Source organism: Aulonocara sp. 'chitande type north' Nkhata Bay, linkage group LG5 (assembly GCF_057382095.1).
Source record: "Aulonocara sp. 'chitande type north' Nkhata Bay isolate Kocher_YH1m ecotype deep benthic linkage group LG5, A_spYH_male_GT1.1, whole genome shotgun sequence".
NCBI lineage: Eukaryota > Metazoa > Chordata > Actinopteri > Cichliformes > Cichlidae > Aulonocara > Aulonocara sp. 'chitande type north' Nkhata Bay.
In genome coordinates this window covers 4989025-5014858 of record NC_141348.1, presented here as the reverse complement: position 1 = coordinate 5014858, position 25834 = coordinate 4989025, and the positions used below count along the sequence as shown (strand labels likewise).

The window sequence follows — 25834 nt, the reverse complement described above, 5'->3', positions numbered from 1 at the left end:
TCCAATAAATTCTTGCTTTTTCTTTGCCCCCCAAAAAGGTATGTACAAAACAAAAGGAGAACAATGCCGGTCCGTACAAAGACAGACTTGATGAAAAGTCAAAGAAAAGATACGAGGAAAAAATCAAACCAGTGAAAGTGTTAGATCCTTACGAGCACACAGAGTGGACAAAAGACGTTAGCGTGCTGCCCAACTTTCACCACGCTCATATTTATAATTATACACTCATGAAGTTTAGTAACTTCAGGTCACTGCAACAAGCCCAGGTACAGTTTACTGACGGATGGGTGCAGGACCTTGAAATGCACCGTGTATAAAGTAAAGACCATCGTACGTATCATAAGTTTACCAGTCTCACAAATCGTCGTCATAAATACACATTCGTTAACCGTTTATTAATAGGACCTTTGAGCTCAACGGTAATTAATTAGTAGTGGAAATAATTTCTGGTTCATCACAGAAATGTAGCAGTGACAATAATATTGTATGCTGTAATCGCACTGGACAATTAGTGATACAAAACAACTGTTTTATCCTGTGAATAAAAGTATGTGTTTTTGTCAATGTACCATAATAACAGAAGCGAAACACAATATTGTGTCAGGACAATTCACTATTTATGCACAATAAACAAAGGAGCATAGCGCGACAATTTCTGTTCAGCGCCAGACTTGCTTGTAACCTATATCACCAATTATGTTAAGAAAAATGACGTATTAACTACAACAGCAGACTGACCTTTGTGGAAATGCTTGGAGCAGACTAACCTGTGAGCTGGAGGGTTCTGGGACGTTATATTTGGTCTTTGAATGGCTGCAATCCAGGCCATCCGTCTGTTACTTCGGAAACATGGCTCGAACAATTTCTCTTCAACGACGTAATCCGATAACAACCGATCTCTTTACCCGTCGGCTTCCCGTGGCTGTCATGTGACCGGCTATTGCAGTTAATAACACAACAGCTTCTTGCCATTTTTGTGTTTCTTTTTATCGCTGTGTAACTGATTTCAATTGAAAGTACCTCTTGCCACGAGTTCCCAGAATCCTTTGCGGTTTTACCCCTGAATGACGTCACATTTTCAATCTCTATAGGAAAATTCAGATAAGCCTGAACTAACTGAGGGGGCTTCCTCGGCTGTACTACATGCACAGAGAAGTGTGTGTGTGTGTGTGTGTGTGTGTGTGTGTGTGTGTGTGTGTGCATGTGTGTGAAACTCGTTAATAATGTATGAGGTGGGATGGGAATGAGAGGGGGCGGCGACAGATGGGGCATCAGTGTGTAACACAGAGAGAAAGCCTGAGGAACAGTGAGCCTCACACAGAATGAGAGAACGGGACAGAAAGGAGCAAATACATTCATGGGTAGAGTACAGCATCGCCCCCATTTTTTATACTGCCATCTTTTATCTTTGTGGCCTTACTCTGTATTTGCCTGACAGTTGCTTAGTCTTTGTTTTCTCTCTTTTTTCCCTTTGGATGCTAAAGGATTGATGGAGATGGAGAGACAGCGTAGTCACCCAGCACTGCTGTACACCTGGACAAAAGAGCTGCACTGACAGAGGTACTCATGTTGTACTGTTTCTGTGTGTTTGTGTAGTTAGACAGCTTGATCTTTTCACTCAAAGGCCAGAATATCACAGTGATAATAACCACAGCAGCGTGACTCAGAATCTGTCACATCATGTGGATAAATGGCAGATATTTAATCACCAACTTTCCACAAAGACAAGTCTGTACTGCAATACTACTATTTCAAAAGAAACTGTGTGTAAGACACTAGTGGCTGAACTGTTATTCTAATGCTTCAAAGGTTACAATCTTTGTCAATAACTCCATATTTTGGAGTCTCACCTCACATTAATCAGCCTAGTATCAGCCTTAAAACAGAAACCTGTGTGCGATAGGAAGCTTGCACCCTGTGTGAATGAATGTTGTAGTGCAGCCTGTTGTAGGAATTCTTTCTTGTTCCATGGGACGAGGCTCGGGTAAGCCTGGTGCTCAATATCAGTGTGAACGCTGCGTAGCTGCAGACGTGATCATTTCATACAGTTATGTCTGATATTTTTTGTCCACAAAAGTGTTATCTGCCTTTTGCTTTTGTTTTTAAATGCCTTTATATTTGTTGTTTCAATGATGATTCCGACTGCTGACGGTGAAACGAGGAGACAGTTACACACACACACCTTTGTTTTTACTAATTAGTTAGGACATTGACATGATACTGTCCCTAGACCCTTACCCTGAACCTAACATCACCTAACTGTCACACCACGCCTAAAAACACACACACACACACACACACACACACACACACACACACACACACACACACACACACACACACACACACACACACACACACACAGCTATATTCTGTGCTGTGTATTACTGAAGTGTCTTTGAGCAAGATACTGAACCACAGATTGGCCCCAGTCCATCCATCAGAGTGAGTGGCAGTGATTGCAGTCAAAACAGAGTAAAGCACTGAATGTGAATGTGTGATTGTGTGTTATAGAGTGCTTTGTGTGCTCAGTAAAGCATCGTTGACCAACAGTAAAGTGAACCATTGTTCTGACTAGGGCTGGGCCATATTATACCGTTCACGGTAATGCCGGTATAATGTTAGGCAACGATAGGAAAATGAAATATCGCGATAGAATGGGAGTAAAACGCGCATGCGCGGTGCCTTTGTTTTCATACGCACATGGCCGATTGTTGAGTGAAACAGATGAACCAGAATTGGTTTGTAAAAATGGTGCAACTTCCGTGATGTGGAACTGGTTTGGTGTTTGTCCGTCAGATACACAACAAAGCACATTTTTTTGCAGAACATACAAGCGGCCGTTGTTATTGTCATATTTGTCGGACTAAGATGCTCTTAAATCTGGGAGTAATCTGGGTCCTAAACTCTGTATGCTTCAGGTCAAACAACACTGCAGCATCACTGAGAGTTAAAAACTGTCTAAATTCTTTCATCTTTAATAAAACGATCAGCATTGCTGCTTTACCAGGTGTAACTATAAAGTTTAACTTCCAGGCATCCATGAAAACAAAATTTATTACATTTAACGGAGTTAGAAGTTAGCAGGAAGCTAGCAGAAGTTAGCTCGCTAGTTTCGCTAGTTACCTAAGCATGATATAGCATGTTCTGACTGAGAGATTTCTGAAAAAAATCAAACGTACAGCTCTGCTATCACTTCCAACATAAATGAAGACAGGAAACTAAACAGCAGTGACGTTTGTAGGGTTACTGAAGTTGGGCTAGCTGGTATATAATGATGTGCTACGTGATCGCTAGCGACACAGCTATGTTAGCATAACATAAACAGTGAAGCTGGAGGACGAACACTAACACTTTTCCACTTATAAAAGTTAACGTGAAGGTTCCTGATAGTTAGAGACAAATGCAATCGCATGGCAGGATGCTGTAAACGGACCAAACTTCAGTCAGGAGAACAACTGAGATAATCCATCCACAATACGAGGTTAGTCATTAATATACTGCAACAACATGGGAATAGAGCAGCTGCTAGAGAATTCAACATTAATGAATCAATGGTACAGAAGTGGAGGAAGCAAGAAGAATGAGTTTAATAAAGTTTGATTTATCGGACTGCTTTGTTTCGCTTAATGTGCCTTATAATCCCGTGCACCTTATGGTCCGAAAAATACGTAGTGCACACTGCAGTTTAATGTTGCAAAGCACCTCTTTTTAACTTCAGTGGATATTATACATGGTTATGCTCAGGATATGTCAGCCCATTTCTACTGGAAATGCCTTTTGGTTAAACTTTCAGCAAGGAATTTGCATTTGCACTGTTAGATTTTTACAAAGCTTTAATGTACATAAAAACCAGCTTCTTGTTTAAGTGAAAATAAATGGAAGGTTGTCTTTTTGCGCTGGTAAAGTTGTGGAGTTGTATTTTGTCTCGCACCAATTATATCGTCAGTTATATTGTTATCGCAAATGTTCAAATATATATCGTGATCAATATTTTTGGCCATATCACCCTGCTCTAGTTCTGACCGTGGTTCACTCAGTTCAATTCAGTTTTATGTACTGTATATATCACCAAATCACAACAACAGGTGCTGCGTGGTGCTTTATATTTTAAGGTTAGGACTCTACAATAACACAGAGAAATCATAGAAATCCCTCTGATGCTGAAAAACTAGTTCATGCATTTATTACTTCCAGGCTGGATGACTGTAATTCATTATTATCAGGAAGTCCTAAAAACTCCCTGAAAAGCCTTCAGCTGATCCAAAATGCTGCAGCAAGAGTCCTGACAGGGACTAGAAAGAGAGCAGATTTCTCCTGTTTTGGCTTCCTGTTAAATCCAGAATTCAAAATCCTGCTGCTCACATACAAGGTCTTAATTAATCAGGCCCCATCTTATCTTAATGACCTTGTAGTACCATATCACCCTATTAGAGCACTTGGCTCTCGCTCTGCAGGCCTACTTGTTGTTCCTAGAGTATTTAAAAGTAGAATGGGAGGCAGAGCCTTCAGTTTTCAGGCCCCTCTTCTGTGGAACCAGCTTCCAGTTTGGATTCAGGAGACAGACACTATCTCTACTTTCAAGATTAGGCTTCAAACTTTCCTTTTTGCTAAAGCATATAGTTAGGGCTGGACCAGGTGACCCTGAATCCTCCCTTAGTTATGCTGCAATAGACGTAGGCTGCCGGGGGATTCCCATGATGCACTGGGTGTTTCTTCTTCACTCACCTTTTTTTTCACTCATTAGGTGTTAATACACACTTCTGCATTCAGTTAATAGTAATTATTAATCTCTGGCTCTCTCCCTTCACACTGACCAGTCGCAGCAGATGGCCCCGCCCCTCCCTTATCCTGGTTGTGCTGGAGGGTTCTTCCTGTTAAAAGGGAGTTTTTCCTTCCCACTGGCGCTTGCTGTGATTGTTGGGGTTTTCTTTTCTTCTTTGTATTATGGTTGAGTCTTGACCTTACAACACAAAGCACTTTGAGGGAACACTTGTAGTGATTTGGTATTGCATAAATAAAAGGGAATTCAGTTGAACTGAAGATTGAATAATAATGTTCTTGCAGTTTACTAAACAGTTGCATGTAATTGCAGCCAAACATTGATACCAAGTAGAAATGATGCTTTAAAAAGTGAAGTTGCACAGTCAACTCCACACTGCTGCAGTCAGCAGTTATTTCCACATGGTCTCTTCTCGATCATCTTCCACTAATGTCAGCAGGAACAACTCATCAAGACATTTTGTATAAATAAATCACACGAGAACATTTATATGATGTGGGATGCTAACGTAATACTACTGTGGCACTACAAAAATGTGTCATATAATGATCACGTCAGGAATGGTCTTCAAACCATCAGGTAAGAGTCGGCTAACCAACTGTGTCTGAAAATCACAGTTCTTAATGAACTAAACAGCAGCAGCATTAAAGATACAGGGTAAGGCTAGGGCCATGAGTGTGAGACATCGTCTGCTGTGTTTGTCTTATTACAATCAGGTATTTTGTCATTTCAAGCAAAACAAAGCAGATGTTCATAAAGCAACGTCACACACTTACTGCTGATGAGAGCATCGACCACATTACAGTCTAAAGCAGCCGTCCCCACCCCCGGGCTGCGAGAGTTGAGGCTCGGGTGTGAAATGTATGGTTTCCAGGGGGTTTATCGTTAACTCTGTTTCCCTGGGTCTTTCCCCCTGCGTTATGAATAACGTTCTGTTTTTTTTTCTTTGGTGGCAAAGAAAAACTAAATCAAGTCATCGCCCCCAACTATACCCAGGTGTGAGCGCCTCGGTGCAGAGAAACAAGCACAGGGCTCTCATCGATTTAGCATTACGGTGAAGTATATATTTTCATGTACTTTATATTTGTTTTGTAGGTGCGTCTTATCTTGAAAGAAATATGTACCCGTTACCATAGCGACCAGAGAGCATTAAGGGGCAGAGAGGAGGACGTTACCGTCAGTGTTGGCGCGTTTCAGCAGCACGCTGCTAACAGACAGTGAATTCACGTTTACCGTTATATTTACAAAATACCGCCGCGGTTCTCTCGGTCGTATCGTTTTGTTGTTGCATTTGTCCGCCACACCTTAAAGGCCGCTCCGTGACGGTCTGACATTAAACCGTCCGTGGAGCACAAGAGGCTGCGCACCGCTGGTTTAAAGAGAGCACATCAGACCATAACTGCTGTGAATGAAGCACATCTTAGTAAATATATTTAAGTACAACCCAACAAACACACACATGCTGGGCGATGACTGATGTGCACACAAGACAACAGTCAATATTTTTCTGATCATCTGTGGCAGACAGACTAGTATATGTGTGTGTGTGTGCGTGTGTGTTGATGCAGGGGATGGACAGTGTGTGGGCGTGGCAGAAAAGCAAACGCACACACACAAACTCGGGCGCACACATAAACACATACAGTACTTCCTTTGTTCGGGAGCATTGTTGAAGAAGAGGTTAATGCACCCAGAGAGCAGAAAGGAGAGAAAGTCTAATGGACAATGACGGGCCTTTCACTGCAAATATTTGGTCTCATGCTAACCACCGCCCATCCCCCCTCGCTCTTTCTCCACCCCCTCCTTTCATGGCCAAAGGGACAAGATCAGAACAAATTGTCACTGTGTGATCAGGACTCCAAAGAACAATGCTCAAAGACGTCACATACAAATCGTGCTCTTAACGGGATGCAGAGGAACGTGTGTCTGCTTTCAGTTTACTACTGTAGGTTCTTGTTGTGTGTACATCACAAGTTACAGGCTTTTCAGGGACCCAGAGGGCCTGTGTGACAAACGAAGCTGCCTTTGACCTCGTCCTGTCACAACAGGTAGCTCCACGTGTTTTCATTTGGCAGATTTTACACCACGTGCTCTGATGCACTCCAAAAGTGGATTTGTATCTCCAGCTGAAACCACTCAATTATGGAGCCACATATTTCCTTGTTACCTAATACAACTACAAAGGAGATTACACAAGCTGTGATTATATACAGAGGGCTGTAGTGTGTCTTTACTAATCGTCACTGACAGTATCAGTCAGAGCTGGAACCATATCACCATGTTCATACTCTCTGGCTGTGCTTCTCCGTGCTGCATCAGTTTAGTCCTGGCATACAGCTAAATCTGCTCGTTACCTGTACAGGTGTGTGTAGACAGTGGGGCTGGATGAGTACTCATCAGCAAAATATGCTTTGAATAAAAAAACCTATATCTGTGTCTTTGTACTGGTGTAGCTGAACGTAATGGTACGAGTCATACACCAGCTTTATGTCTATGAAAAACAACACACGCACAAGGTTTGTCGTTATCAGTAGCATTAGCATTAGCACAGCTAGCTGTTCCTCCACAGTACAGCTGGTATACTCACTCGTTCACTAAAACACTGCGTGCTGTATACTTGCAGTGTATCTGGAAGAGGAGCTGGTGGCTACACACTGCAGCAAGTACTGCACTCATGTTAACACCATGTCAACCCCTCCCTCCAGCTCTAATGGTTCACCCCACTGACAGTGGGTAATCAGGGAATTCCCATCAGGTGAACATCATTAGTGCGTAATCATGTGTGCACTCCATCTGGCCTTCAGGAAGTTGACCTTAAGAAGAGACAGTGGTTAGTGGACTTCAAAATAAAAGCATAACAAAACCAAAACTTCCTATCAGACATTGTGAGTGTGTGCTTCACCTTAGTGAGGAGAAGCTTCACAATGTCCCAGCATTCTGTTAGAGGGTACAGTATATAATGCATTGTATTATATAGTGATCTATGTATTTATCAGATAAAAGATATAAAGTGTTTAGAAATGTGATGAAGTCAGTATCATCCCCCCCTTCATCTATTAGCACTGTAACAACACACAACAACCTGTTTTTGTGGGTCACCTAACAACATGACCACATGAAAGGCACGTCGTGCATCTGCACTCTCCACATCCTGCCCTGCTGTTAGTTAGGACAGGTGATGATGTGCTAGAAAACCTCTTCAGTGAGGGTTTAATGTATGGCCTTATTGTTGTGCCACTATTCTGAGCGCACGTAAAAAATGTTTGAGCGCACGTAAAAACATTTGCAGGTGCAAGTGTTGTATTTTGAGGAGAAATTTATTTTGAGCGAAGAAAAGCTGAATTTGAGTGAACAAAATTCATTCCTGCGTGCAAAAAATGTATTTCAGTGTTTGCTATTATCCACACACACACACACACACACACACAACAGTAGCCCCTCTCGCTCAGTTTTTGCATTTGCGCTCACTCGCAATGTGTCGTGTCGGTCGCGCTCTCAACATTTCTGCCCATGCACGCTCAACTCTTTCTCTACACCGTTATATTTGTGCCACAAAACCAGCCAATCACAGACTTGGATGCAAAAATATCTGATTGGCTGGTCTGGTCTCCAATCAGCTCGAAATGACGAAATGCAATATCCCAGAATGCATTTCATCCAAAACTCAAACGAGGCAGTGGCGGAGGAACACAGAGGGGCGGAGTTTGAAATATTATTCTTTCTGGGTCACAAAATAAACTTTTGAGATATTTTCATGTGAGAATGTTTCTGTGTAAACATCAAATATCTGCTCGATTCATCAGGACATCACATATTTGCAAAGTTGCTCTAACCTTTTCAGAGATGCATGTTACCCACCAGCTGACTGCACAGCTGGACTGGCCATTGGGCATACCGGACATTTGCTCGGTGGGCTGATGGTGATTTTTCATTTTTATGTTTGTGTGTTTTTCTTTGTAACGGTATAAACAATGAAAGGTGGTGGATTAGCCAGTTGGTCATGATCAACTCTGGGCTGGACCAATTACAACACATCTGTATTGAGAGGAAAAGGAACGCGATTCGTCCCGGACTTCAGCTACAATGAAAAAGACACAAAGCTGGAGTTATTCTGTCCTCTCCTGTTGCTACTTCAATCCTGAAACTGATCAATGAGCAGCTGATTGTCTCTCTTGTTTATCGCCCACTTTGAGCCAGAAAGAGGAAACCAGTGGATGTCGCACTAAACAGCAGCACGTTTAAGTTTGATCAGCTGTTGTTAGAATTTATTTTATATTAATTTCTAGTATCAGCTGATGTTTGCTGGAGCCACAGCTGTAAAGCTGCTGGTCATGATATCGGTGTGGAAACATGAAGGTGATACAAATCATACATATATACCAACAACAGTGTACATCACTGTCACCACGGCGTTTGTTTTAGTTCAAAGGCTTTATGGTTTTTCCTGTAACACCTGGTGGTGGTTTTGTCAGTTCAGCCTTTTATATTATGTTTAACCCGAGTGACCCGGTCAGCTGGTGGGTAACAGGCATCTCTGAAAACATCAGAGCACTTATGCAAATATGTGATGTCCTGATGAATCGAGCAGATATTTGATGTTTACACAGAAACATTCTCACATGAAAATATCTCAAAAGTTTATTTTGTGACCCAGAAAGAATAATATTTCAAACTCCGCCCCTCTGTGTTCCTCCGCCACTGCCTCGTTTGAGTTTTGGATGAAATGCATTCTGGGATATTGCATTTCGTCATTTCGAGCTGATTGGAGACCAGACCAGCCAATCAGATATTTTTGCATCCAAGTCTGTGATTGGCTGGTTTTGTGGCACAAATATAACGGTGTAGAGAAAGAGTTGAGCGTGCATGGGCAGAAATGTTGAGAGCGCGAGCGACACATTGCGAGTGAGCGCAAATGCAAAAACTGAGCGAGAGAGTGTGTGTGTGTGTGTGTGTGTGTGTGTGTGTGTGTGTGTGTGTGTGTGTGGATAATAGCAAACACTGAAATACATTTTTTGCACTCAGCAATGAAGTTTGTTCACTCAAATTTAGCTTTTCTTCGCTCAAAATAAATTTCTCCTCAAAATGCAACACTTGCACCTGCAAACTTTTTGTTTACGTGCGCTCAGAATAGTGGCACAAAAATAACGCCATACTAATGCAGAGGTGACCAAGGGGGCCTGGGGCTGCACCAATAGAATTAACTCATTTCTGCTCAGTATTTTCTGTTTCTACATTGCTACTGGTAAGAGTAGATGTCATACTTAGACAATGAAAAGATAAAGGAAGTATAGTAAAATCATTATTTAATCAGCAGAAATCATTCTGAACCAAATCTGCATGTTTTTGCCAAAAACGTAGAACTCCTATGTTGCTCATAGTTTAATTACGTGCATCTGCATCAGTCTTTGGTTTAGCGTGAGCTGGCATCTATCAGAGCTAGCTAACTGTTCGCTTGCACACAAATCTAACCTTGCAAATAAAAACCAGGAAGCCTAATAAGGGGAGTTTATCAGAGAGTGTTTGGAGGCTGAAATGTGACAAACTGCTTGATATATACTTGCACATATTTGCATATATACTTGAATGCAGAAAACTACTAGAAAACAGGTCAGGCATAGCAAAGAGGTAGGTTGTGATGCAGCAGCTGGGGCAGTGCCCCAGGGCCCAGACGGCACAAGCCCAAACTGACCCTGCCTCCACATTAATCAGCATGCTTACATATTCAGTGCATTAGGTTCAAGTTGCTTACCTTATTCATGCAGTACACATTTTCTTTAACTATTGAGTAAGACAAAGATGTGATGGGTGAGTCATTTGGATTTCTGTAATGAAATATAATTACCACTTATGTGTTGAAAATATGCAGTCCCAGTGTAGTGTGGTTGTGATATATGTACATGGCTGATGCTGTGTGAGGACCTGTGGCTTCCTCTGTATGTCGCAGGCTTATAGACTTTAGTGAGGCTGACTCAGTGCTGGGCTTGTAGCTTCATAGATGCTTCACAGAACGATGCTATTGGTATTACTGATTACTTTTATATCGTGTTATTTTGAGTGTATGTGTGCTTTGTCTGCAGCTCCAACAGCCCCACAGTATTTTATAATCACATACATACATATGGGCACATCTTACTAACTCACCATGGTCACCACAGTGCCAGAGGAAGACTGGCTGTTAGAGGCCAGCTCACACACACACATTTAACCCCATTTTGCTGGAGGAAAAAAACACAAATGGAGGGAGGGGGACCTGCGGAAATTAAATTTGGTAATGGTGTAATTATGCCAGACAAATGACAACTGTGTGCATGTCCATGTGTCTGTGTGAGGCTGCAGAGCAGATCAGACGTAGCAGAATGGCTTTATTAGCCACAGTAACCTCAAGGCAGATGGGGCCATGCTGGCAAATTAGGCCTGGTGGACATGTTCACAGAGCAGCACACACACCGCTCTGCTTTTACTCTGACCTTCAGATACTGGCTTTTTTACTGCTTCTCTTTATTTGTTATTGTCTAGTTTTATCTCACTGAATGCTCTAACACATGCAATCACCACACACAGTGTTGGGAAGGTTACTTTTAAAATGTATTCCACTACATGTTTATGTTATGCTAACATAGCTGTGTCGCTAGCGATCACGTAGCACATCATTATATACCAGCTAGCCCAACTTCAGTAACCCTACAAACGTCACTGCTGTTTAGTTTCCTGTCTTCATTTATGTTGGAAGTGATAGCAGAGCTGTACGTTTGATTTTTTTCAGAAATCTCTCAGTCAGAACATGCTATATCATGTTTAGGTAACTAGCGAAACTAGCGAGCTAACTTCCTGCTAACTTCTAACTCCGTTAAATTTAATGAATTCTGTTTTCATGGATGCCTGGATGTTAAACTTAATTGTTACACCTGGTAAAGCAGCAACGCTGATGATTTAATTAAAGATGAAAGAATTTAGACTGTTTTTAACTCAGTGTTCGTTTGACTTTGGGACCTGAAGTTGACGGAGTTTAGGACAGTGTTGCCAACTCCTCAGTAAGGAAAATCGCTATTTGCTGTCCTAAAAGTCGCTAGAAGTCGCTAAATGATGTCATCGCCTAATTTGCATAATTGGCCATGCTAATGTAATTGTAACCTACGTTGTTGGAGAGAGAAATAACATCGTGGAAGAGACATAAAGTGAGTAAAAAAACCATCCTAATAACGCCAGAAAGTCACCAGATTTGTCGCTAGTCGCTTTTTAGAAAAAAAGTCGCTAAGAGGGTCTGAAAACTCGCTAAATAGAGCGACAAAGTCGCTAAGTTGGCAACACTGGTTTAGGACCCAGATTACTCCGTGAAGCTCCTCACCACAGCCGCCGTAATGCTCTGACAATCCATCAAGCAGTGCGGCTTACCAAAGTTGTACTAAAACGTTTTTAACAGATTTCTGAAGCCAAAATTGGTCCGAGGTCAGTAAGCACAACCAGAATTCATACATAAGGCACACTCTCGATTTTTGAGAAAATTAAAGTATTTTAAGTCCTTATAGTGTGGAAAATACGTTATACAGAAGAAAAGAATATATTGCGATATATATCGTTACCGCACGTGCTTCAAATTATACCGTGATATGGATTTTAGGCCATATCGCCCAGCCCTACTACAGATTACAGATTACATGCCCCAAATGTATTTTGTAATGTAATGTTACTCAATGACAGTAACGTATTCTGAATACTTTGGATTACTTAATAATATATTATCATGCTGTTTACAACTACATGAATGCACTATTGCTGTGATTTATTACTATTACTGAAGGTTACTCTCCACACCAACACCAACCAGATGTTTAAATCTTAATATAATGAGTAACAGTAGGTGGACATTAGGTAAGGCTGCACTTTTTGCAGCGATCTCGTGTAGAAAACTATTCAGCGCGTATATAAAACAGGTCAGCGGCTCCGAGCCGTAGTAAAGGGACCTCTGGCTAATACGTCGGGTTCGTGTCGGGCTCGTAGCTGAAAACTAGCTTTACTTTGTTGTCTGGGTCACTTTGCTAGCAGAGACAGAGAGAGGCGTTGAAAGGCTGCTCCAACGGAACTTATTGTTTCAGAGGAAAACAGGAACACAGTGTACAGTCGAGTCTTAACAGCTTACTTACAGCTGGGCTCGTCAGGCTCTCTGTTTGGCTGCAGTGGTTATTATTATATTTACATGCTTCCAGCTCCCGTTTCTGCTCGGTGACAGCTCCTACTTTTCCTTTCTCTCCCTCCTCACAGACACATCACGGGTACAGCAGTCCATCCTCCCTGCAGCACGGACTACACTGCCCATCAGGCTACATGCTTTAAGGCGATGCCTGTAACACTTCCTGTTGCCTTCATATTAAATCATTTTTTAAATAATAATTATTGAAAATATTTCTTCACGTCATTATGCAGGCCGCAAGTAGAGGTAACATGGGCCGCGAGACTGAGACACAGACATCAGAGCCTCTGAATGCGTGTTTTGTTTGAGTTTCCACCGGCGTGGAAACCAAAAACAGAGAGGGGACAGCCTAACATATGTAACAGGAAAAGACCGCCGTGTAATCCATTTATTTCATCAAAGTAACTGTATTCTGATTACCACCTTTTTAAACGGTAACTGTAACAGAATACAGTTACTCATGTCTTATATTTTAAATACGTGACGGCGGTTCATGTACTCTGTTACTCCCGAACACTGACCACACATAATGTAAAACATGGACAGTCCAGTGTTGAGATGAACATGCTCATTGGCTGCTGATGTCATACCACAGGTAGTCCTCTAATGCAGGTGAGATTTACAAACCAGGATTTATTCTGTTGTTTTTGATTCAGTTGGACCCAATCGTGGCATCGCCGTCTTATCTTCATGTACTTTGAGACACAAGCATGGAAAGCCGAAGCCACACATGCCCCATGCCCCCACTCTCACACTTTATTCATGCAGTTCTGCCCCCCCCCCCCCCCCCCACACACACACACAAATAACAGCACACACATCTCCAGCTTCACACTCCTGCAGGGGCTGATTTTCCTGTTCAGCTCCTCCTCATTGTCATCCCTTCTTACCCTCATCACCCCACCACTCTCATCCTTTGTTCCTATTCCCTACCTCCTTCATTCCTCTTTCCTCTAGTGGGACTGTTGCTAAGGAGCCCTGGTGACCAGACAGCTTTCTCATTGGACAAAAACAAGAGAGAAAAAAAGGAGGTTCAAAAGGCAGATGAGAGGGGGAAAGGGGGTAGTGTTTTCTTTGTATAGGTGGTGTGTGTGTGTGAGTGCAAAGTGAGATCCAGATGTGGTAATGAGGTGACAAACTGACCTGCTGCAATGCTTCATGGAGACGTGGAGGAAAAGATAGAACACATGGATTAATGGATCGAGGGAACAATGATAGGGAACAATAGGAGAAGGATGGGGATGACTGTAAGAGTCAGAAAGATGCAGAGAGATCGTCTACAGAACAAGAGTACGACAAAGGAAGATAGAGGTGGAGTTAACTGACAACACGATGGGGATGGTGATTGTTGATGTGGAGTGATATAAGAGTGAGACAGAGAGCACACTTTCATTTCTTCTGGCACAAAGAAACATTATGTCTGGACACACACAGATGTTTCTGTGGCTGCATGTGTGAAGCACTGTCGACGGCTCATTTCCTGTTCTTAAAATAGGACACAAACCTCGTGCTTTAAAGGAGTGCATCTGTGTCCCACAGACACTTGTTCAAAGCGTCTGTGGTATGTAGACCCGTGTGTCAGGCAGGCGCAGCACGAGCCCCATGTTTAAAGCACTAAGCCTGTTTGTCGCTAAGCTGAAAAGACTAGCTGAAGATAATTTCTCACATGTAGATCCTATGAAGAGGTTCTTATGGTCTACATATAATAAATGAAGTACTGTGGAGAACTGGGCATTGCATGGGTGTACTGTAGAACAAAGCACCAGTGAGGAAGTCTCATTCCCATAATAGGAAGCTTTACTGGAACCAGCTACATGTGACTGCTTTGTTGCATGAAGGATTTTATGGTTTCAAATAAAAGTAATCACAAATAAGTTATTGTGTCTGCCCCTTCATGTCTGCAGCGTACAAACACATATCTGAGCAGTGGATGGTCATCAACGGCTGCTGGTTCGTCTGTGGTGTCGTTTAAGGACTTGCTCTCAAACAGCTGTTTTCACCCCCAGGTTTATATTACATATATATGTTATACAAATAATTAAAACCGACCAAAGTGACTTTAGTGTGACGTGGCTGTCAGCTGCAGGGCTGCAGTGTTTCACATGGAGCTGAATGATGAGTAAAGCATTGTAGAAGCATGTTAAACAAAGAAGGTGTCGCTGCAGACGGCTCCAACATTCACACAGAGGTAGACTGGGTTTATCCCAGTCGTCCCATTGATGGCTCGATAGGCTCCAAATGCACAAGGAAACAGTGGATTTGGGCTGCATGCAGTGCCTGATTCACCCTGGGGCACCGTTGGAGGCTTGAGGGTCTGTCCACATGTTAGCGTCCTCAGGCAACACACTGAACCTCAGCCTGCGATGTAGCTTCCTGTTCCACGTCTCAGTTTACTTCAATACAAAGTAATGAAGCCATTTATTATTTATGCAGTCAGAATATTCATCATAACACACACATCAGTGGGCTGGTTCAGCTATCTCACTAATAAAAGGTTAAAGGCTAAACTATAAAAGCAAACCAGCTTCTGCTGATGTGAAATAAAAATCAGCTAAGAGATGACAAGGAGACCAAAGTTCAGGAGCAGAAACTGTTGTTTAAACCTTTGAGAAATGGAGTGAGGTGGTTCTAAAAGCAGAAAAGAAGTGGAAGTGTCCTCTGAGCCTCCTCAGGATGGTCTCGTGTTTTTCAGTCACCTGGCATGTTACAGCATTTCCAGGACACACGTGTTGTTTCTGCATCGCTTCTTTGCTTTCTCACACCACATCTTCTTTGTCTGTTGTTGCTTTTCACGGGTCCCGTCTCTGTCTCTAACACCCCCACCCTCACTGTCTGCCTCCATCATATCTGTGGGTGTGATCGTTGACCGGGCTCCGTCTGCCTCTTTTATTTCCTGGTCTTGCAGTGTACGAGCCAGCTTAGGCTTACAGTTTGGGGAGAGGTTGACACCATGGCTTCTTGCTGGTTGTTCGGCTTATCTCAGTCTTGTGTGTTTTTCTAACACATTGTACTGTTGTTGATAAGGGCAGCCTGTCAGCATCAGGAGAAATCTATACAGGGAGTGCAGAATTATTAGGCAAGTTGTATTTTTGAGGAATAACTTTATTATTGAACAACAACCATGTTCTCAATGAACCCAAAAAACTCATTAATATCAAAGCTGAATGTTTGTGGAAGTAGTCTTTAGTTTGTTTTTAGTTTTAGCTATTTTAGGGGGATATCTGTGTGTGCAGGTGACTATTACTGTGCAGAATTATTAGGCAACTTAACAAAAAACAAATATATACCCATTTCAATTATTTATTTTTACCAGTGAAACCAATATAACATCTCCACATTCACAAATATACATTTCTGACATTCAAAAACAAAACAAAAACAAATCAGCGACCAATATAGCCACCTTTCTTTGCAAGGACACTCAAAAGCCTGCCATCCATGGATTCTGTCAGTGTTTTGATCTGTTCACCATCAACATTGCGTGCAGCAGCAACCACAGCCTCCCAGACACTGTTCAGAGAGGTGTACTGTTTTCCCTCCTTGTAAATCTCACATTTGATGATGGACCACAGGTTCTCAATGGGGTTCAGATCAGGTGAACAAGGAGGCCATGTCATTAGTTTTTCTTCTTTTATACCCTTTCTTGCAGCCACGCTGTGGAGTACTTGGACGCGTGTGATGGAGCATTGTCCTGCATGAAAATCATGTTTTTCTTGAAGGATGCAGACTTCTTCCTGTACCACTGCTTGAAGAAGGTGTCTTCCAGAAACTGGCAGTAGGACTGGGAGTTGAGCTTGACTCCATCCTCAACCCGAAAAGGCCCCACAAGCTCATCTTTGATGATACCAGCCCAAACCAGTACTCCACCTCCACCTTGCTGGCGTCTGAGTGGGACTGGAGCTCTCTGCCCTTTACCAATCCAGCCACGGGCCCATCCATCTGGCCCATCAAGACTCACTCTCATGTCATCAGTCCATAAAACCTTAGAAAAACCAGTCTTGAGATATTTCTTGGCCCAGTCTTGACGTTTCAGCTCGTGTGTCTTGTTCAGTGGTGGTCGTCTTTCAGCCTTTCTTACCTTGGCCATGACTCTGAGTATTGCACACCTTGTGCTTTTGGGCACTCCAGTGATGTTGCAGCTCTGAAATATGGCCAAACTGGTGGCAAGTGGCATCTTGGCAGCTGCACGCTTGACTTTTCTCAGTTCATGGGCAGTTATTTTGCGCCTTGGTTTTTCCACACGCTTCTTGCGACCCTGTTGACTATTTTGAATGAAACGCTTGATTGTTCGATGATCACGCTTCAGAAGCTTTGCAATTTTGAGACTGCTGCATCCCTCTGCAAGATATCTCACTATTTTTGACTTTTCTGAGCCTGTCAAGTCCTTCTTTTGACCCATTTTGCCAAAGGAAAGGACGTTGCCTAATAATTATGCACACCTGATATAGGGTGTTGATGTCATTAGACCACACCCCTTCTCATTACAGAGATGCACATCACCTAATATGTTTAATTGGTAGTAGCCTTTCGAGCCTATACAGCTTGGAGTAAGACAACATGCATGAAGAGGATGAAGTGGACAAAATACTCATTTGCCTAATAATTCTGCACTCCCTGTAGTGCAGGTTTGTTTTACACTGATACAGAGTTCAGACCATGTTCTTATTTCACACTGAACTAAAAGAAGTGCACTTAAGGATGTACCATTAGAGACACAACACTGTGTCACTTCCTTTGCCCATCACTCATTTGTACTAGTGATGCGCGAATCATGAACGAATCGTTCAGTACTCGAGAATCACTTTACTGGACTCGTGAATCATGATTCACAAGTCCAACTGACTCATCCCTGTTGCTGTTAGCAAACTAATTCCATTAGTAGAAATATACAAGAAGAACAAACCCTGAGTAGAAGCTCACATCAAGACAACAGCTCCTCAGTTCACAGTAGCATCGCTCTGCTAACATGCTAGCAGCATATTTAAGTTACTCACCCCCTCCCTCCTGGCTCACAGCTTCTTCTTCTTGGTTGGCAACCAACGTTAAGGTCCATTACCGCCCCCTGGCTCATAGCTCAGTGGACATTTAGATGAGAAAATATATATTTAACACATTTAAGGAAAATACTAATAAAATAAAAATAAAAATAAATAAAATAAATGTTCCCATTAGAAATCTTTTTTTGCTCTATAAAACTAGTTGTTTTTCTTTTTCAATCACTCATCTTAGCAGTAGGATTTACATGAAAAGAGAAACAAATTAAGTTTGAGTAAAAATGTATATTTTTTGCACTCTCTGGGCAACTGACTCTGTGACTCATATGACTCAAACACGATTCACTTCGGTGAGTGACTCATTCAAACTCGATTCAGTAAAAAGAATCGAATTTACCATCATTAATTTGTCCCCTTGTGACACCTCACACAGGCTGACTGTGAACATTGTTTAGCCCAAAGCTGTCTTTAAAAAAGTGGAAAATCAGTAACAGATAAATGTAAAATCCCATCACAGGGATGTGAGGTGTTTTTAGCTCAGGAGGTACAGCGGGCTATCTGCTAAGGTTGGTGGTTCAACCACTGGCTGCTCTAGATATCCTTGGGCATGACACTAAGCTCTCCAATGCATGAGTGTGTGTGTGCCTAAGAAAGCACTTAAAAAAAGTGCTTGTGTGAATGATGCAGCTGTGTAAATGCGCTCAGGTCGAGCAGACACGTGCTACAGAAGAACCTGTCCAGTTTCCTTTGAGGGTCCATCTCACACAAAGAGGTGGAGCTAGCTGCTGTGGCGACCCCTTCACAATAAAAATCAAAAATTATTACTCCAACACTTGAGTGGCAGTGGTGCTTGGTCTGAGCACAGAGGACTGACTGCACCTTCAAACCGAGAAAAGGGGGTACACATGTAACCTTTACTTGCCTGGCACATATATGTATCCTAATGCTGGTCGACATGGTTCACATGGTAACTAGACTCTATTTGAATAAAAACTTCCAGTGTCTTTCTGTGCAGCACAATCACAGCCACACTGATTATCATTATTATTTTAATGCTGATGTTCTGATCCCGACTGCCCGCTGGTATGGCGCTGTCATTAAACATAGCACTGCTGCTGGTGTCTCCTTACACCGTTAAAAGGGTCCGTGGCGTGACAGATTACATCCCCTGTGTTAACATGTTATTGGCTGGGAGTGAGGATGCACTGACCCCATGTGACCTGGCCTATATTCAGTCTAGTTTTATTTACATCACCGATCATGCAGGTGCTTTATAGTCCGAGGTAACACATGAGTGAAAAAGTCAGAGCCAGCATCCGTTTGAGGGGAACGAGACAGAACAAAAGGCCCGTCTCTACATAAACTGGTCTCATCACATAATAATGACATCACAGCAGCAGCACTGCTGTTAAAGACACAGCTGATGCTGGTACAGCTCTCTGCACCTGCCTTATTCATGTGTTTGTGTGCATGTGTGCACACACTACTCAGTCTATCACTGCTGGTCCCTCATACACAGTCTAGCACTCGCAGCACTGCTCTAAAAAGGTGTGTGTTTCTGTTGTGTGTCTGCACATGTTTCCTCCCTCCCCCACCGTGCTGTTTACCCCGTGACCTCTGAACTCTATACCCTCCCCGTCCAGTGATGTCATTATATGACAGTGACATCATTTCTAATCTACAGCCAGTTGCAGCCTGTAGGCCCTCAGCTGAGAACGGAGACATGCTGGGCTCATGGTTTGTGCAGTAACATGCAGAGTAGCATGAATGAGTTCAGACGATGATTTCAGCTTTCTATTGATTATTCTTCCCTGAGAAGAATTTAACCTCTGCGCTGCGTCACCAGCTTTCCCCGCAGTCTGATGTTTGTGTTGTTTCCTAACTGCTACTGAAAACCAATGAACAGATTTCATAACCTCCCCAAAAACCATAAATAATAATTGAACCAAGTCCAGAAATGGCACAGCTTTGTCTCCTGGATTATTTTATACTGTCTCACTCTCCCCACACTTCTGCTGAGTAACCCGTCATCTTTGTGTCAGTGTGATGATTTACAAATAGGTCCTGAAGGCGAGTGAGTGTCCATCAGTTCATGCACTGGAGCTGAAGCACATTTGCAGCAGTGCACCAGCAAGTCTACCTCTGAATGGCCAGAGAAACCAACATGGAGGTTTTGGAGTGACCTAGATCTCCTCAGTAGACTGACATGCTTTGGCATGACTTTAAACAGGCTGTTCATGCTTAAACACTCTTCAGTGCGGCCGAATTAAAACAATTCTCTAAAGACGAGCGAGCCAAACCTGCTCATGCGAGAGGCTCATTGCCCGTTAATGGGCAAAATGCTTCATTCAAATTGTTGTGTCAGGACTTCAGCACAGAGCAGAGTGGTGTATTCATCATCTCAGAGCAGACTTTGCTACTCCACCTTTTCTGAAAGGTGAGGTCAGTAAGAGTGGATGTCAGCAGTATGGACGGTGTAAGCATCATTCATCAAACCACTGACCTCCCGATTGGCAGACGCCCTGCCCTACCTCTTGAGCTGCCCTCAGAACTGGAAACAGTCTTGACGGGACTTTTCATATTGTGATAGTCAGTGAAAACATAATTTGTCCTTCCACATTAGACTCAGCTGTGACTCTACATTAACAGATACACAAGAAGGATCATCGCGTTCAAAGGCTGTTTTATTAGAAGCTGGTAAAGAACGTTTCACGTCTTACAGTTTGAAGTGTGCTGAACAAAGCTGTGTCTGCAGAGCCCGCCATGCTCAGTGAACACAACCTGCAGGAAGGTGCAGGAAACGAGGACGCAGTCTGGACGGGGTGTCGAGGGTGAACGTGTGGTTGCCAGGGGATACGTGTGTATCTGGATGTCACGCTCAGTGGGAGCTGTGGGTTGGAAAATGACCTAGTTTTAACCGGAAACACGGAAACAGAGAGGAGTGGGAGAGGGGAGAAGGCAGAGTGGAGCTGCAGCTGGAAGACCAGCAAATTCACTGGTTTGATTTCCGACAAACACAAAAAGCACAACAGCAGCACTGCAGAGGGGCTACAGTCACGACAGCTGTAGCTTTGTGTGTGTGCGTGCATACTCCTGTATGTTGAGTTTGTAGCAACAGTGTGTGAAATGCTGAACTGTGAACCCCACGCTGCTTGTTGTTGAGCTGTTGTGTTGCATGAAAACAGATTTAAATGAGAGACAGGAGGGCTGAACACACCCACAGTGTCCACAGTGAACCAGGGACAGCTTCACAGGGAAGCTGGCTGCTGGTGATGGCTGGCTAATCGATCTGATTGGAGTATAAAATGTGATTAAACAGCAAATAGCACTGTTCTCGGTTCTCAGGATGTTTCAAGCTTAATGATGAATTGTCTAATCGTAAGGTGTGCAGAGCATCCATCTCCTCGACTCCACCCAGGACAATAACATGAGGTCTGTTACTCGTTGTAGCAGACTTGGCCTTGCTGCTGGCTAATCTTTAGGTAATGTTGCTGTTGAATAAAAAGATGAGAACGTGTACGTCAGAACTCTGAGACACCAGGCCCTTTGTTCTTAGCTCACGTTCCTCCCCACACATTAAATATGTGGCGTCCTGTAGTTGTGGGGATATGATACACCTGCAGCCTTTGCTGCTTCCATGGAGATCACTGGCCACAAACAGCCACTCTGATCTTAACTGGGACTAAAATGATAAGAAATAAATGTGTGAAATATAGAAAGTTCTGGTAGCTCACTGCCCAGACTCTTCACTTTAGCCTGCTTATGTTTTCTTTCTGTAACTGTAGTCGTAAAAAACTGTGATGTCATTTAACTGTTCATTGTTTAATGACTGTGAGGAGTATGAACGGCCATAATGGAGGTTTTCATCAGTCAAACAGTCCAAAGTTTGAGCTTGTTTGTGGTTCAGAATCATAAACGGCTTCAAGCTCACTCAGACACTGAGCCATGGCTCTGTGCCACATGCACACATGTCTGCATCTCTGCCATTCAGACACACTTTATATGCACTTCATGTGATGTCACTGTCAATACTGAACTGCACATCGAGTCTTTTTAAAGGAGGCAGTTTGTGTTGCTGTGATGGACAAGTTTGAAAGTGTTTGTCCTCCACAGTGGAAAATGACTTTACCCAGCTCCCCGTCTCTCTGTGGACCTGGACCGCTACACTCCCCGTCTCTCTCTGTGGACCTGGACCGCTACACTCCCCATCTCTCTCTGTGGACCTGGACCACTACACTCCCCGTCTCTCTGTGGACCTGGACCACTACACTCGCCGTCTCTCTCTGTGGACCTGGACCGCTACACTCGCCGTCTCTCTGTGGACTTGGACCGCTACACTCGGCGTCTCTCTCTGTGGACCTAGACCGCTACACTCCCCGTCTCTCTCTGTGGACCTGGACCGCTACACTCGCCGTCTCTCTGTGGACTTGGACCACTACACTCCCCGTCTCTCTGTGGACCTGGACCACTACACTCGCCGTCTCTCTGTGGACCTGGACCACTACACTCGCCGTCTCTCTCTGTGGACTTGGACCGCTACACTCCCCGTCTCTCTCTGTGGACCTGGACCGCTACACTCGCCGTCTCTCTGTGGACTTGGACCGCTACACTCGGCGTCTCTCTCTGTGGACCTGGACCACTACACTCGCCGTCTCTCTCTGTGGACCTGGACCGCTACACTCCCCGTCTCTCTGTGGACCTGGACCGCTACACTCGCCGTCTCTCTCTGTGGACCTGGACCACTACACTCGCCGTCTCTCTCTGTGGACTTGGACCGCTACACTCGCCGTCTCTCTGTGGACTTGGACCGCTACACTCCCTGTCTCTCTGTGGACCTAGACCGCTACACTCGCCGTCTCTCTCTGTGGACCTGGACCGCTACACTCCCCGTCTCTCTGTGGACCTGGACCGCTACACTCGCCGTCTCTCTCTGTGGACTTGGACCGCTACACTCCCCGTCTCTCTGTGGACCTAGACCGCTACACTCGCCGTCTCTCTCTGTGGACCTGGACCGCTACACTCCCCGTCTCTCTGTGGACCTGGACCGCTACACTCGCCGTCTCTCTCTGTGGACCTGGACCGCTACACTCCCCGTCTCTCTCTGTGGACCTGGACCGCTACACTCCCCGTCTCTCTGTGGACCTAGACCGCTACACTCGCCGTCTCTCTCTGTGGACCTGGACCGCTACACTCGCCGTCTCTCTCTGTGGACCTGGACCGCTACACTCCCTGTCTCTCTGTGGACCTGGACCGCTACACTCGCCGTCTCTCTCTGTGGACCTGGACTGCTACACTCCCCGTCTCTCTGTGGACCTGGACCGCTACACTCGCCGTCTCTCTCTGTGGACCTGGACCGCTACACTCCCCGTCTCTCTCTGTGGACTTGGACCGCTACACTCACCGTCTCTCTCTGTGGACCTGGACCGCTACACTCCCTGTCTCTCTGTGGACCTAGACCGCTACACTCGCCGTCTCTCTCTGTGGACCTGGACCGCTACACTCCCCGTCTCTCTGTGGACCTGGACCGCTACACTCGCCGTCTCTCTCTGTGGACCTGGACCGCTACACTCCCCGTCTCTCTGTGGACCTGGACCGCTACACTCGCCGTCTCTCTCTGTGGACTTGGACCGCTACACTCCCCGTCTCTCTCTGTGGACCTGGACCGCTACACTCGCCGTCTCTCTCTGTGGACTTGGACCGCTACACTCCCCGTCTCTCTCTGTGGACCTGGACCGCTACACTCCCCGTCTCTCTGTGGACCTGGACCGCTACACTCGCCGTCTCTCTCTGTGGACCTGGACCGCTACACTCCCCGTCTCTCTGTGGACCTAGACCGCTACACTCCCCGTCTCTCTCTGTGGACCTGGACCGCTACACTCGCCGTCTCTCTCTGTGGACCTGGACCGCTACACTCGCCGTCTCTCTCTGTGGACTTGGACCGCTACACTCCCCGTCTCTCTCTGTGGACCTGGACCGCTACACTCGCCGTCTCTCTCTGTGGACCTGGACCACTACACTCGCCGTCTCTCTCTGTGGACTTGGACCGCTACACTCGCCGTCTCTCTGTGGACTTGGACCGCTACACTCCCTGTCTCTCTGTGGACCTAGACCGCTACACTCGCCGTCTCTCTCTGTGGACCTGGACCGCTACACTCCCCGTCTCTCTGTGGACCTGGACCGCTACACTCGCCGTCTCTCTCTGTGGACTTGGACCGCTACACTCCCCGTCTCTCTGTGGACCTAGACCGCTACACTCGCCGTCTCTCTCTGTGGACCTGGACCGCTACACTCCCCGTCTCTCTGTGGACCTGGACCGCTACACTCGCCGTCTCTCTCTGTGGACCTGGACCGCTACACTCCCCGTCTCTCTCTGTGGACCTGGACCGCTACACTCCCCGTCTCTCTGTGGACCTAGACCGCTACACTCGCCGTCTCTCTCTGTGGACCTGGACCGCTACACTCGCCGTCTCTCTCTGTGGACCTGGACCGCTACACTCCCTGTCTCTCTGTGGACCTGGACCGCTACACTCGCCGTCTCTCTCTGTGGACCTGGACTGCTACACTCCCCGTCTCTCTGTGGACCTGGACCGCTACACTCCCCGTCTCTCTCTGTGGACTTGGACCGCTACACTCACCGTCTCTCTCTGTGGACCTGGACCGCTACACTCCCTGTCTCTCTGTGGACCTAGACCGCTACACTCGCCGTCTCTCTCTGTGGACCTGGACCGCTACACTCCCCGTCTCTCTGTGGACCTGGACCGCTACACTCGCCGTCTCTCTCTGTGGACCTGGACCGCTACACTCCCCGTCTCTCTGTGGACCTGGACCGCTACACTCGCCGTCTCTCTCTGTGGACTTGGACCGCTACACTCCCCGTCTCTCTCTGTGGACCTGGACCGCTACACTCGCCGTCTCTCTCTGTGGACTTGGACCGCTACACTCCCCGTCTCTCTCTGTGGACCTGGACCGCTACACTCCCCGTCTCTCTGTGGACCTGGACCGCTACACTCGCCGTCTCTCTCTGTGGACCTGGACCGCTACACTCCCCGTCTCTCTGTGGACCTAGACCGCTACACTCCCCGTCTCTCTCTGTGGACCTGGACCGCTACACTCGCCGTCTCTCTCTGTGGACCTGGACCGCTACACTCGCCGTCTCTCTCTGTGGACTTGGACCGCTACACTCACCGTCTCTCTCTGTGGACCTGGACCGCTACACTCCCTGTCTCTCTGTGGACCTTGACCGCTACACTCGCCGTCTCTCTCTGTGGACTTGGACCGCTACACTCACCGTCTCTCTCTGTGGACCTGGACCGCTACACTCGCCGTCTCTCTGTGGACCTAGACCGCTACACTCGCCGTCTCTCTCTGTGGACCTGGACCGCTACACTCCCCGTCTCTCTCTGTGGACTTGGACCGCTACACTCACCGTCTCTCTCTGTGGACCTGGACCGCTACACTCCCCGTCTCTCTGTGGACCTGGACCGCTACACTCGCCGTCTCTCTCTGTGGACCTGGACCGCTACACTCGCCGTCTCTCTCTGTGGACTTGGACCGCTACACTCACCGTCTCTCTCTGTGGACCTGGACCGCTACACTCGCCGTCTCTCTGTGGACCTAGACCGCTACACTCGCCGTCTCTCTCTGTGGACCTGGACCGCTACACTCCCCGTCTCTCTGTGGACCTGGACCGCTACACTCGCCGTCTCTCTCTGTGGACTTGGACCGCTACACTCACCGTCTCTCTGTGGACTTGGACCGCTACACTCACCGTCTCTCTGTTGACTTGGACCGCTACACTCGCCGTCTCTCTGTTGACTTGGACCGCTACACTCGCCGTCTCTCTCTGTGGACCTGGACCGCTACACTCGC

At 45.5% G+C, this 25834-nt stretch overlaps 1 protein-coding gene across 24 annotated transcripts in view; it reads left to right on the top strand.

The window, feature by feature from the left end:
* Nucleotides 1-25834, top strand: part of nfasca (neurofascin homolog (chicken) a) — a 158930-nt gene that overhangs the window by 45568 nt on the left and 87528 nt on the right. For 23 of the 24 annotated variants that reach the window (XR_015129003.1, XR_015129005.1, XR_015129004.1 and 20 more), the window contains one exon: nucleotides 1485-1560. The gene's annotated coding sequence lies outside the window, so the exon portion shown is untranslated. Of the gene's footprint in view, nucleotides 1-1282; nucleotides 1362-1484; nucleotides 1561-25834 lie in introns of those variants that run through there. The other variant, XM_086291070.1, reaches the window with a different exon arrangement.